Genomic DNA, 15,377 nt, shown 5'->3' on the forward strand with positions numbered 1-15,377 from the left:
AAAAAGTTGAAGTCAACAAATATCGAAATAGGTCCATCACTTCAACACCAAATCTAACTTCAGTTAACTGTTGCGAACCAGGCAAAAGAATGCGAGTGAAGAGAGTGGCTACATCAAAACCAACTAAAATATCAGTGTCTTTCGAACCCAATAACTCTATAGAAGTAAGAAATGTGTCACATACTATTTTAGATATCTGCTGGTAGCTGTCTTTTAAAAGCCTACTGCCAGTGTGTGGCGACTGAGGAGCAACATGATATAAAGATGTGATGTATGTGAAAGTCTGTACATCTTACTACGTTTTATCTCTGAAATAAAATTTATTTCCGAGATAACTTTCACATACTAGTAAGCCACTTTTCGATGTTGCCGTGGTGGTGTAGTAACATCTCTGACTCGGTAAATGGAGGACTCCTGCCTCCAGAGACAGTGGGAATCAGAATGCTGTGTACGCTCTTAACGATTACATGAGTTATGTTCATTGTGCTTTCCCATAAATGGTGTGGAAATCGAATCTGTGTACTTTGTCGTCACTATTCTGCTATCACACTGCTGGTACCCGTTTCCCACTGTGGGGACCCCGAAAATTTGCTGTCGAAAATCTGCTGCGTAGGTTACACCATCGAGAATGCCACTGCTGCAGACAGTACAACCTCACTGTTTCTTTGACAGTGTCGACAAAACTTCTCAACAACTGCTCATGAATTCTGCAGACATTCCGCGTGCAAAATCACCAAATATCCCCCAAAGCTTGGACGATACTAAACTGCAAAAGGAGATAGCGACAAGGCCTTCATTGTTTGGCATATCTTAAGACCAACCTCCTATTGCCGCCGATGGCAAGCAGCGAACTGTGGCATGATGAGTGTCGAATTTACCGAGTATCTTCATGACAAACATTTCAGAGTTGACATCAAGAGAATCTATTCCTGGTACTTTAGACAAAAGTTCAGCAGAGAATCACAATAAACAATGGCCACCTGCCTCCGTAGCAAATGTTATTCTAAGGGGCTTCAACATAGGCACACGACAAAACGTCGCATGTTCCAGTGCTAGTGATTATGAGCATTAGACACTCGCATTAACGATCTGAACCATACAGACGCCACCCATAGTGCCATTTCGGTTGAACAACAAAGGTCCAAGCCATACCACTCTGTTGTTCTGTTTCATCATCCATCTGCCAAGAGATTGTGGGGTCAAGATTTACAACACATTTCAGAACTTGTGCATTCTGATTTTCCAAATCCAGTTCGGACTGTTGCGACAAAATGTGATTTCGGTGAAACAGACTACGATTTCACTCATATCTGAGCCACAATGGGCATCACAACTGACTTGCTTCTGGTCCAGAACCACGCTTCGCATTTGCATCACCCGCACCCAGCACCAACACCAACTATGAACTTCAAGAAGGCGTTTTTCACGACCTTGTCTCGACATGGTCACATAACGATACCTCTCGGTTTGGGGGACGTCAAACCCGCGTCAGGCACGTCGAGAACGACTACACATTCAGACGAACTCCATGACACGAACACTGTGCCGCTGGATAATAAATGGACCATTACTTCCTTCTTTAAAGTGCCAGGACCTACTACGCAATCTCACTTACGTTTTCCGCCAGTTCAGACATCTGACATTGGTAATGTTGTCCCTAGCGCTTCTGCCCCGGAACTTCACTCATACGTGCGGCCGTTTTTCGAACAGCCACCCGAGTTCTACGCACATCGCCGAATGACGCCGACGCCTCCCCAGCCGCGATATGTCCCCTCTTATCACGCGCCCCCCTACGTCGAGGGGCATTTTCTGCCTGTCTCGCTCACCGACGCTCCCGAGCCTCCCGTGTCTCCTGCGTCGTGTCAAGCCTACCTCAGATGGTGCCTTACAATCATATCACTGAAGGTCATCACACCATCCATCACCATTCAAAACTACCATGATTTCGCCCGGATTCTCCTGCAATGTGGTTTGCCCTAAGCGAGTGTTTGATGTCAGCCAGTGGCATCATTGGAGATGTCAAGAAGTTCGCCACTCTTTTTAACGGCCTTGGAGACAGTGCGGACCTCATTAGCGCCTTGCTTTTGGAATTTCCGGCTTATCACAAATAAGAAACTGCCGACACATTACTACTACCATAACTAACACGCACGCTTGAGCGACAGCTACATCTCAGCATCAACGAGACTACTTTGGGTAACAGCACTCCATCTTCGCTCTGGCGCCGCCTGTGAGTACTAACTGATACAACACTCCAGCCTGATCATGTACTATGGACACCTTGGCTCCTAAAACTGCCAGAGAACATCCAGGAAGCGATGCTTGTGCCTGAGGAGGGCACTTCTGGATTTTGAACTTAGACTCGCTGACAGAATGGAGGCGCTATCACAACATTGCGTTCTAATCGACAACCAACAGTGCTACACTGCAGTCGACGCCCGTTACGTCTGCACTGAACTGGTGTTGCACGATCGCAGCAGAGCTGCCCCAACATTCTGAACAGCCACAAACCACCCGATGATGGCCTGACTGACCAGAACCAGGCCATGCCCGCCGCCTCTGCCACCCTTAGCACCTTTGACAGCTCCAGCGGACAACAGTCGCCTGCCGCGACAACTGAGATTGTCGCCCCCCAGCTGGCCACTGCCCCAGATCTGTGTGTAAACAAAAGCTGCACTGACTAAGTGCATCGCCCGCTTCCACGCCCAGCTCACAACAATGCTACTGCTAGTTTCACGCCAGATTTGGGCAGGATGCACAGTGCTGCAGACAACCCTATACCTACCCAAATGTAGGATGGCGACCTGGCACAGGCGCACGACACTGCTCTTCATTAACAAGATGTCTCTGTGCTCAACAATAAAACAGCACTGATGCAGCATTTCAATGGGCAATCCCTGAATATTCATCCATCACAGGTAAGTGCACACGTATTTCTTCATTGACATCAGGACCGATGTGGGCATTCTATTGCCTGTTCTCTCGCACCTCCTGCATTGTCGCTATCGCTGCTGCAACTGCACATGGACAATGACATGGTAATCACAGTTGCTGGAACTGCACACATCATGCTCGATCTTGGCACAGATATACAAATATCTTGGATATTCCCAGTGGCAGAGACAGTTGAAACAGGCCTGGGAGCAGACTGCCTCCAGAACTACCAACTACTGCCGGATTTGAATCATGCCCTCATATCATAACCGGATGGCCAGTAGCTGATCTGTGGCATGTTCAATGATACGCCATCTGCAGGTATTGTAACACCCTCGGTCACACTGCCACCACTCTACACACCACTCGATCTGAAGCTATAATGTGACGCACTTTTCAACCAGCTACGCTAAGAGGCAGCTGAGAACTCATCATTACATCATGGCAACAAGCTCATGTGCATTATCAATGAACAACTACAGAGACAAATCGAGGACACCATCGTATCACTACATGCAACCCAACAGTATCTCAATGACCTTCGTCATCTCAACACTGAGCACTACCATGGCGGCACTACTATGGACACTTCTCACGGTAGTGAAGCATCACAATCCCCACCCGAGTGCACTCCTGAGGCAATGCTGTGTGATGTTAACATCGATGGCAAATCTTGTCATGCCTCGCTTCCTGGACTCTCTCCACAATCCCCCATTACACCACATACAATCTGTACCATGTGAGACGCTGCAGTCCACCACATTAAAACCACACCAGGTCCCCGTGTCTGGCACTGCCCCCATCGTCTAGCACCCCACAGACTTAAAGTCGCTAAAGCTGTGGTGGACGAACTTCTGCGAGCTGGCGTAGTCTGGCCATCAGACAGTGCCTGAGCCTTCCCAATCAAACTAGTTCCTAAAAAAAAAATTGTACTTGGAACCTACATGGCTACTATCACTACCTCAATGCGAGTAGAATCATTGACAGCTGCCCTGTTTCGAACTTGAACGATTTTTCCTACATCTTGGCCAGGGTGAAATTTTCAGCATACCTGAAAATTCTGATATCAGATGAAGATGTACCAAAAACTGATAATGACGCTGTTCGGTCACTTTGAATTCCTCTACATGCCGCGCGGACTAAACACCGCAACATGGACATGGCGAAGATTTATTGATAGTGTACTGTTCAATTCGCCTTTTTGTTACACCTACCTAGATAATATTTTTGCAAAATGAACAAGATCACCACGACCACCTGCATGTCGTCGTTGATAAGCTGTCCTCTCATTGTGTCGTGATAAATGATGGATAGTGCCAACTTCGGCAGATCTATGTGACCTTTGTCGGACACCACGTCTTAATCCTGAGAAAACTGACCAGATACGCCTCCTAACACCTACCAACAACTACCCAAGCGTTGTGTAACAGGACTACATCTGGTAAATGACGCCTGTATTGCACACCACATGAACTACTAACCATATCTGAAGTAGTTTGTTGCTCTCAAGACGATGTTGAGGGGAGACTCCTTGCCATATATACCATATCACCCACTGGCAGACGCCTTCTGCAACCCATCAGCGGTTTCTGCATACAGGAGATTCTGCCACCTAGATTTCATAGCACACTTCACTACTGACCTGCAGTACATTTAAGGTGCTGATAATATTGTGGGGGACTCTCTTTCCTACATTGCAGCTACCTCTGCCCGGTTAGACTTTGACAGAATCGCAGATGCACAAGCGACAGATGCCGATCTCCACAGTTTGTTTAACAAAACAGACACCACATTCCAATTGCATAATGCATGCTACCCAGCATGAACAACCACGATTGGTGTGACGTTTCGAATGGACAGATCCAACCAATCACCCCATGTTTCAGCAGACTGTATACTTACCATTGCCACCCCAGCTTACACCACACATCTTTAATGTTGGACCAGTGAACTGCAGTTCGAATCCAACGTGTTCAGTGACTTATGGCATACCTTACAGGAGAGCATCTGTGATGTTTGGAAGGTAGGAGACGGGGAACTAGCGGAATTAAAGCTGTGAGGACGGGTCGTGAGTTGTGCTTGGATAGCTCAGTTGGTAGAGCACTTGCCCGCGAAAGGCAAAGGTCCCGAGTTCGAGTCTCGGTCCGGCACACAGTTTTAATCTGCCAGGAAATTTCATATCAGCGCACACTCCACTGCAGAGTGAAAATCTCATTCTGGAGCTAATGAATGTAATCTTAGCGCAACTACTTCGTTCCTACCGAAGATTCAGCGAAATGCTGTTCTGGTTCACATTTCAAAACATTTCTTTTCGGAATTTAATTTTGGTGCTTACCATATTTACGATAACACTGCCTAAAAAATCGATGCTGGAAGTTCATCATGAATTATGCTATGAATCATTCTGCATCTGCATGGTTGTGCAACACTGCTGGGTTTTCAGAAGGAGATTGTCATTTTGAATTAATTTAACTTTCCGATAAAAGTAAAAATCACATAGCTGGAACACAGAAGTGCTGTTTAGTAATATGAAATCTACCGTGCAAGTCTATTGACCCTCATCATCTATAAACACGCTATCATATCGATGCTATTAATTTGACCACTTGTTATCAGGAACACATGGTTTTAAATTGTCCTCAAGATATGTTTTGTAAACAGAATTTGCCAGTTTACTGGATTTGGAGCAAGATACATAAACATTTTTAAGGAATCATTTAAATGATTGACCTCTTCTATACCACGAGGACCAAATTAATCATTAGTTTCTTAGAAGTGTAGGAAAGCTTTAGGCAACAATTTTCCAGATACTGCGATGGAATATTGCACAATATACATAGCGCTATTTTATGTATTTTACAACTGCATCAAGGATTTGTTTTTCTCCTTTATACAATAACGTGCTTCGAATGATCATCTTTTCAGTAGTCTTACTCGGACTTGTTTTCATATAATGAGGCTTAAAATTTTAATTCTTTGCTAATCCATGTTTTTTGACAAATTTGTATAGTTTGTTACTATTCCTTATGGATTTATTTACCTTGCTAAACCTCCCATTCCTACCAATTTTGATGCCAAAAAAAATGCAAATGAAAAACGAAACTGCAGAACGTATTTGGGAATCAAACACATGTTCTCTACTTCACAGCCATATGCATTGGTCGCTACATCACCATTGACCCGCGTTTGCCTTATGGATAAACAAGTGGCAGTCGAAGATATTTTTTACCTCGATTTCTGAGAAAATATAAATTTGCGGATCCCATACATGATGAAAAATGTTCAATTTTCAATTATCTATCGATTCTGTCAATTATTAGTTCATGGCACATCATTGACCTACCAAATATGAGCCGAATCGGTTGGTGGTGTCTGAGGTCTACCCCTTATTAGTCTATCAGTAAAATAACGCCTTACAGTTAGTAAAAAGCCTTTTTATTACTGTGATTACTACAGTAACTTGCGAAAACTGCTATTTGTAATTCTTTGAAAAATAATATGATCTCTTATACAGACGTCACAATACCATGTTTCTCAAAATAAGAAATTACTTTGTTGATGAATAATGCAACTGGCCACAAACACCTTCAGAATGCCTTAGTTCAATACCATAATTGGTTTTAGACTATCAAGCTCATCTTCAGATCGCTAACATTTACCATTACATTAGTATTTTCGTCAGCAGCATATTATCTGCTCCTGCAATATGACTGAAGCTCCTAGAACCGCTCGGCCACAGTGGCCGGCTCACAAACATCAACTGGTCATATTTTTATAGTTTTCTTCGATTATACTGTGCAATTATTTCTGGGATGCTATCTGTCTATTTGTATGGACTATGAAGATTAAAATGCATCCACATTTGTCCTTTTACTGCTCTGTTCAGATGTTCCTCGATATTCGTCTTCAGGTGGGTGAATGTTGAGTAGTGGTGTATTCCACACTTCTCCATCACGATCTTGAAATACCTATTTTAAAACTTTCCACCATGAAGGTTGTCCAGACATCGGTCCGTTCCTGTCTGCAACAAACTTTCAAACACCTCTGCTATATCTCACCCCATTTTCAAGTTTGCAGGTACTGCTTAAGCAAATCAAGAATTTGTATCAACGAGCATGAAAATATACTTGAAACAATTATTCACATGAGAATATTCTCTCATATCTACAAGATCACGCTGCCATAAGTCATCCAAACCTCTGATCATAATGTGCCTATGAGGGTATGTTTTGTGTACTGTTTGTGCAGTACGTACTTATTTGTTATACCTCTGTCTCTCTCTCTATGCTCGGAAATTATCGAAACAACCTTATTTGAATGAGCTGTATTACTAGTGACAGCTGATGCCATGAGAAATCATAACCAATCTATTAGCTCACTGTGATCGTCATAATATATATACTGTGGGAATCGATTGTTCACTCTTATATGCTGAATGTGTCATCACCGCTGCTGTTTTCACTATCTAATATAGGTTTTATAATGGTTTTGTATTTCACACTGCTTTGGCTTTTTGGTACTTAATTTGCTTTCTTATGTAGATCAGTGGAATGCAGGATTTCACCATATATTCCCAGGTCTTTCAGCGAATAATTTAGGGTTTTCGGAGGTCTGAGGAAAAGGTTCAGTAGGCCTGTTGTTCTTTGAAATTCCCTATCACCGATCTGTATGGTATTATTAGTTAAACTTATAGGCAATGTGCCCAGCATGTACGGTTTTACCCTACTGATGCTAGATATTCTGTCTATCCTTGCATCCCTGTGATAGTTAATGAAGTCTGCAATGGCATCATCGTTATCATCGTGTAATTTTACTTAGAGTTGCCCTAGAGATTCAGTAACTGGCTTAACTGTTTCTCTTAGTGTCTGTTCCCACTCCCAAAGTCCTGGCCTTCGCAGCCATAGTTTCTCTCGAACAGGCTTTTGTGCCTGAATGCTTTTATGCTTACTCGATATCTTGTTGTATGCTAAGGAGCGTTCTATGCAGGGTACACCTTATCTACTAAGTTTTCTATGGCATTGACATTTACAGTTACGTCATTTACTTTCCCTCCAGTTACATTAACCCTATTATTTAATGTACTGATCGGTCTCACAAGGGTCTGGGAATACATCAGTGGTTCATTGTGTACACTAACTTTAAGGTCGTGTGCATGAAGTTCTTCATCTATGTAAAAGCGACTGTTATGTCTATTTACACCCATACTGTCAGGTTGAGTGGTCAACAAGGGTGCAAACGTGCCCATGATATGATGTATGCTGATGCAATCACCTCTTTTCATACCTATATATAACAGAGACTCATGGAAATTTCGTCTATATCTACCATCATTCAGTTTTGTTGTTTCATCAGCAACAAGAACCCTACACTGCGTGCAATTCCAGTAGTCTCCACATATATTTACAAATTCATTGAGTGACATATCAGTCGCTAGGTGGGATTGGTAAATGGGCCTTAAATTCAAATCGTCTTGTTTGGATGTTATAATGAGCTTTGCATTATCTCTCAGCAACTAGTTTGGGATTCTGGAATATATGTGACTCAAATAAAACATGGCAAAACCCATATATGATCAAAACAGAAATATCTCCAAATCTGATCCTGGATTCCATAGCAACATCGTTGAATATGAAAACAGTGTTTGGCTTTACATTTTCTGGTGGAGAGGTATCACTGCTTTCACTGAATGTCATGTACGTCGCAATGTCGACACCTTGCAATATCCCCAAAATTGATAGTATTTGAATTGAAATAGTGTTTTTGAGAGCTCTCATAAATGCTCAAAGAGGGCTCCATCCGTGTGTATTAGCAGCAACATGAGAACATTTGGTTTCCCACATCTTAATGGACCTACAATTAATGCTCATATATGGTAGGGAAGGTGTATCCCATTTTTCTTCTTCTTCTCCTCTTCTGAACCATCATAGGACCAGTTGCTTACAACGAAGTCCAAATGGTGAACATGCTTCACTTGCGATATCTGCACCAGTGGGCAGGGGTGGGGGGGGAGGGTCTGCCATCAGTTTAGTAACAGTGCAGACTGCCCCTGTATTGGCTTTGCCACACAGCTCGTGTTAGGTAACTAAATATAATCACTTTCATATAACTCAAACGATTTAAGTAGAGCACGTCAGGAAAGTTCACTGGAGGTACAAGTGTTGTATGTCCCATATTTGATTGGTGTTTGGAGTGTTATCTCATGCCAATGATGCGAGCTGAGAACTACCATGCTGCTTTGTCTGCCCAACTGCTGAGGCAGTTTGGTGCAACTGCAGTGCCAATATAATGCAACTCACATGACCGTAGTAGAATTCAGTGTCAGCCTGGGCCACTTGCTGGCCAACTGACTCCAGTGCCAGTCCAGCACAAGCTACATTTTCTGTCTGATGTTTTCTTACATTTCCCAATGTAACATCAGTAAGAAGAACCCTCTGTCATCCATTATTGGTAGGATGCACCATATGCCACATACTATTGGTATGAAGTGCCCCCTACCATGCACAATCTGTATTGTATGACCTCTGCCTTGCAGCATTATACAAAATGCCATCGTCACACAAGATAGGTATGGTGCACCCTCTGCCACGCAAAATTGGTTAGAAGCATTTTTTGCCATGCAACACTGTTATGAAACACCCTCTGATACGTGAGTTCAGTAGGTTGGATAATCTGCCGTGCGAAACTGGCGTGAAGCACCCTCTGTCAATCATCGGCACAACACACACTCTGCCACACAATATTGTTACGACGCACTTTCAGCCACAAAACATTTGTATGGAACACCCTGTGCTACATGACATTACACAAAATTGGCTCTGTCACATAAATTCGATAATAAACATCGTTCACTGTATAATTTTGGTACAAAGCATCGTCTGCCCACTTTGGCACAAAACACCCTCTGCCAAGTAAAATTGGTATGAAGCACCTTTTACCGTGCAACACTGGTACAAAGCGACCTCTGCCACACATCATAGGTACGAGACATTCTCTGCCACACAACACTGGTATGGAGCACCCTCTGCGATGCAACGTCGATACGAAGAATTCTTCGCCACATAACATAGGCACAGAGCACCATCTGTGACTTGATAACAGTACGTAGCACCGTGTGGACTACCACGATTCCAAGGGTTCTGGCATTCGCCGCTAGATGGCAACAGCATCATTTTCACTGTGGTGGGAGACTTTAATTCATCATACTTAACAAATTTGCTCGAAGTATTTATAAATTATACATACAAATCATCGTTGGGAATCAATCTATCTAGCTCTATCAAAATTCCTGCAGTAGTTCCTGAGATTAGCCCGAACATAAAGACGAAAACGCAATGCGGGACTTCGATTTGTATATGTCACAGTAGAAAACAGAAGGTGACAGAAGTGCAAGAAGATATGCGGGCAGTTTTCACTATAACAGCTTATACAATATCCTGGAAAAGCATAAGGATGGGATCAATACAAAGCGCTGCTACAGTCGCAGGTTCGAATCCTGCCTCGGGCATGGATGTGTGTGATGTCCTTAGGTTAGTTAGGTTTAAGGAGTTCTAAGATTAGGGGACTGATGGCCTCAGATGTTAAGTCCCATAGTGCTTGGAGCCATTTGATTTGATGTTTGCGATAATGGACTCCTAGATACAGTATACAACCTCATTAAAATACTGGATCCACACAAACAAAAGTTTAATGTGTGTCACTTTGTACGTATTTCAGAACAAAAGACAGCAGTTGAGAGGTCACACCTACCAGACTGGTCAACCGAGATATTTAAAGTTTCCAAGATGCAAAGAACGAATCCTAGAACTTATATCTCAAAGGATAGCAGCAGAACAAGACTTGTTTCTCGTAGAGAAGGCCATAAGATGTCGAGGGGCTAGAATACTAGTTAAATGACTTGGTTCTCCTGCAACATAAAATAGTTGGATTGACACCGACGATTTGCTACATAATAGGGAGCATAGACCACAATCACGACAATAGTGAAACATGCGTGATATGAGACACGTTAGAGGAGATGGTGGATTTCTCAACAAAGTGCCAGTCAAATTACATATTCCAGGATATAACTACTGAGGACCTGGAACAAAGCTTCGAAAACCGTTGTTGTGCGGTGATAAAGGGATTAATCTGCTTCACAAGGTGTGTTTGGAACATGACATTACATACGTGGCAAATAAAGATCTCCCAGGGCGTCTTGCCGCAGATCGAATTTTAGCTGATAAAGCCAAGGCAAATGCGATATTTTCAGTTGAAAAATCATGCATGGTAAAATTAATTTGGGCTTGGGGATGAATTTCAAGCTAGTTATTAATGCAGCATGCCCCACACTAAAGAACAAGAAGAAGAAGAAGAAGGAGAAGAAGATGACAATGAAGAAGAAGACAGAGCAGGGGTGTTTAAAAAGCTATCCTGATGGCGATGTATGCAGCTAAATGTGCTCTAAAGCATAAGCAGTTAAGCTTTCAGGGTTCTGCTAATACCCAAGATGTCAGGTGGAATTATTCTCTTCTTATTCCGACCCTCGCAGGACGCTCAGCGGTGGGCTTCCTGGTGGGTGGTGCAGCAGCTATTGCCAGGACAGTCAAGAACATACAGAATTCCCAGGAGCAACTAGACGAAGCAAGAACACATAACCGCCTGATGGAAGCAGTAGCCATCAGAAAAGGACTATATCTGAAACCACACAAGAAAGGGCTAGGTCTTTTCTTAAATAAAAAAAACCGTAACCATCCTAACCTATAGAGTGCTTACAAATACAGCTCTGTTTAAGTTTGTTAGAAAAAAATTCAATGTTCCAAGATTCTGCAGTGTATTTATGTGATATAAATTATCAAAGATTAGGTGGAAATCCAGAGAACGAGGTATTGTGAATTCAGATGGAGGATCTGGCGCCCATTTGTGGCTTATGTTAAAATAATACAAATAACGTATCTTATTTTGACAGATTTGGTGATTTGCAACCTCTGGAAGAATCACAACGACACTTCGTCAGCAGAAGACAAAGTGTTCTACGATTTTCAACGCTATCAAGATTTTCACACATACCTGTGTGGTCATTTATGCATCTTGTTCCTCCTAACGTTTACGAAGAAGGATATATAAGGAGTTGCATTAAGCACCCATTGACCTGTTGAGATTCAGAGGCAGTGTCATTTACTCGGACTTTAAAAGAACGATCGTCAGTATTAAGTGCGAATTACTACCCACGAATTGATTTATGCACTGGAGAATTATTTCTGGCCAGAGCAAATTAAATCGATAACTGTGTTGTAGGGAGGGTTGGTCAAAGATAATGCAAGGAGATCTTTCACTCTCCAACTTTATCCTAAGAATGCTAAAATGTCTATGACTGCCATCCACATAGGGGAAGATGGATAATCGTAATCATAAATTATACCTTATGATCGAAGTACTAGAAACATGTAGATAACCTGACTGCATCAGTATAGGATGCTGTCTGGTATATTTTGATGTATATGTTCGAGAATTAACCATGAATGATCGTACTGCACAGTCATCTATCTACATTTTCAATCTAGTGTATGGTAAGTGCATAGCAGTGGAGATGTGGTGAAGCGATGATACAGAAGTACGCTGCCATGTCATTGGTCAGCATTGAAATTAAGGGAAAAAGGATAAAATTGCTTAAAACTCATCGCACTACTAACTGTGGTGCTAATTACAGCATACTGACGGTGTCTTTTCGATCCCACCTGTCCACTGGTATACTGCAGATATACTGTTGACTCCAGTGCAGGCAGGCGAAGGGTGGCAGCATGCAGAAATTGGTATGTGTCTTACAACACCCAGGGAGTACACTGCCCACATGGAAGACACACGTATTCCGTGACCCTTAGCATTGTGTATTGAGTTTTTTTAACTACGTGTTTTTTAGCAATAAGTCTGGTTTACTGTTAGTTTTATTGTGTAATTAGAGTAGGACAGCTTTCCACCATTTTTGAAGCATTTTCTGCTGAGGTAACACCAGTTGTGATACTGTGTATTGGTTCATAAGATTGATGATTTATAATTAAGGTATAGGTGAGTGTTTGTCGCCAAAAATTTGAATTTTGAGTGGTAGTGTGAACCAAGTCGCACACCTAGGCTGTTGGGATGCCAGTTCTCTTTCAAGCAAAAATTTCGAATTTATCACCAATTTTATTTTTGAAAATGCTGAAGTAAAGAAAACTTTCTAAAAGGATAACACCCTGAATAAAGGAAATGAACTACCCTATGTTCTTCCACAACAACAGCTCAGGACAGACTGAGCGATTTCCCCCACCAATTTCCAAATGTGGGGGAATAGGGGAGAGGAAGTGGGGGGGGGGGGGGTAGTTGGGGGAGCGTGAGAGGCGAGGGACAGGGCATGGAGGATAATCAATACTGTCATCTGGTGATGTCATCATTACGATGTTGCCTCATCTGTATCAGGGGGCATAGGTGGGGGATGGTCCGCCATCTTTAATAAATTTGACAGCAATGTATACACCACCCATAATGGCTTTGCTCCATTACTAACATGGCTCTATTAATTTTTTCGTGACTTTACACCATGGTCTCTCAACAAAATAACCGCTTCATCAGACACATCATCCAGCCATTGATACTTAGTGCAACGCATGCAGTGCCAAGGCTGGTCGCTGGTTCTAAATAAATCGCTGTCAGACTCAAACACATCGTAATACTCCTTATGTTCGTTTGAGCTGCACGCATCTGCTTTACATTCGATGTTTTCGTTTGTACAGTAAACGAAAACATCGAATGTAAAGCACATGTGTGAGGCTGAGACTGATATTAAGAATGTTATGAAGTATCTGTGTGCTATAGTGATTAACTTAGAATATGTGTGCTGTTTTTATTGCTACATCTTATACATTGTCAAGGAAAAGCATAAGGACCTTGACAAGACAAAGTAGCATCCGCTGGCGCATACTGCATGAGCAAACACACCGCTGACAAACATATTTATGTAATAGGAAACGTTAACCATTTGAAGATGAACATTATAGCCTGAAACCCGTTATGACGTTGAAATAAATCATTTTAAAGGTAATTTTAGTTGTTTGCGTTATTCACAACAAATCCATAATGGCCGGAACGTTCACAATGCGTCATGAATAAAATAACAAAGAAAGTACTTTCTTTTCTAAATTCTTACACAGTAGAGTACATTACTTCATGTAAGTTTTTGTGTTTACAGCTCTTAAAAAATATGTTTAAACTACAGATGAAATTCTTGATATGAAATACTTCTACACTCCCTGACCAAAAGTATCAAGACACCACTAATTAACTCACAACGAACCACTAGAAGTCATAAGAAAGTGGAGCCGCCAGTATAAAAGTAAGGAGGGAGTACTGTGTTGTCAGTAGAGAAGCAGTACCGTAACAGCAGGTTTAGTCTGCCAGAAAAGCTCAGTGACTTCAAACATTGACTAGTCATTGGATGTCATCTGAGCAACAAATCCATCAGTGCCATGCCAACCCTTCTAATGCTACCCAAGTTGATTGATGTTGGTGTCATGGAAAAGTGGAGGAGCAGCCACATTTAAACCAAGTCCAGACAGACTTCATGTGCTGGCAGTCTCTGAGCTAGTATCTCTAGTATCTAGGGTCAAACAACATATAGCTCTTGACCATACGTTGCCTCTCCAACCTTATGGCATAAAGTGGGTTTTTCTTCATAAGAACTTGAAGAAATGTAGCCATGTGCAACACCATGATAATACCATATGAGTAGCTCTCCAGCAGTCGTACCCAGGCCCTCAGAAGGTGCTACAGCATGGGAACCAAACATTCTCTCTCTTGCTTAATGACAAACCAACATTTGTCTGTTCAGCGGCTCAAACCAACTATGACGCAGCGGGAACAGAAAGATGAGGACGACCTACCACAACAACTTCATGATGCTACATCTATCTCTGATAATTCAGAGTGGGTCTTCCTCCAAATTGCTTTTCCTTCGACGAGGAATGACGTCTGAACACCAGCACTACGTAACGACAACAGCGCAGCTTACTGTTCCTACCATGGCCAACCACTATAAACCCCCTTTTCATACAAAAGCATGCTCGTGATTAGTGACACCCTACGTACACTATTTCCTGTGCCCCACAGTGTTGGAGGGTGTGGGGCGTTCTGTGGCGACATCATGCAGAGGTCGATAACAGCAAGCAAACCCGAGACATTAAACATTAAATGTATGTAATGCCTTTTGTTTCATTCTTAGTCTTTGCCTAATTCATTTCGGACTGTTTGTGCTAATACATCTGTCTTGTGTCATATGATCATCCTGACTTAATAAAGTGATTCTATGCAATTAGTACTTGCATCTTATTCTGCATATTCAGCAACCACACTGTAGTTTCTTTCTGAGCACAGGTGGAGCTCTGTCTGTTCAGAACAAAATATGTATGTACTACATACCAAAAGAATCTGATATT

The 15,377-nt window shown here is 42.4% G+C and overlaps 1 non-coding gene across 1 annotated transcript; it reads left to right on the top strand.

Annotated features, from left to right (window-relative positions):
* The first annotated feature begins 5,010 nt into the window (after nt 1-5,010).
* On the top strand, nt 5,011-5,085 carry Trnas-cga. The gene has a single exon. It is a non-coding gene; the product is annotated as a tRNA-Ser (tRNA).
* The last annotated feature ends 10,292 nt before the right edge of the window (nt 5,086-15,377 follow it).

Source organism: Schistocerca piceifrons, chromosome 1, assembly GCF_021461385.2.
Source record: "Schistocerca piceifrons isolate TAMUIC-IGC-003096 chromosome 1, iqSchPice1.1, whole genome shotgun sequence".
NCBI classification, from domain to species: Eukaryota; Metazoa; Arthropoda; class Insecta; order Orthoptera; family Acrididae; genus Schistocerca; species Schistocerca piceifrons.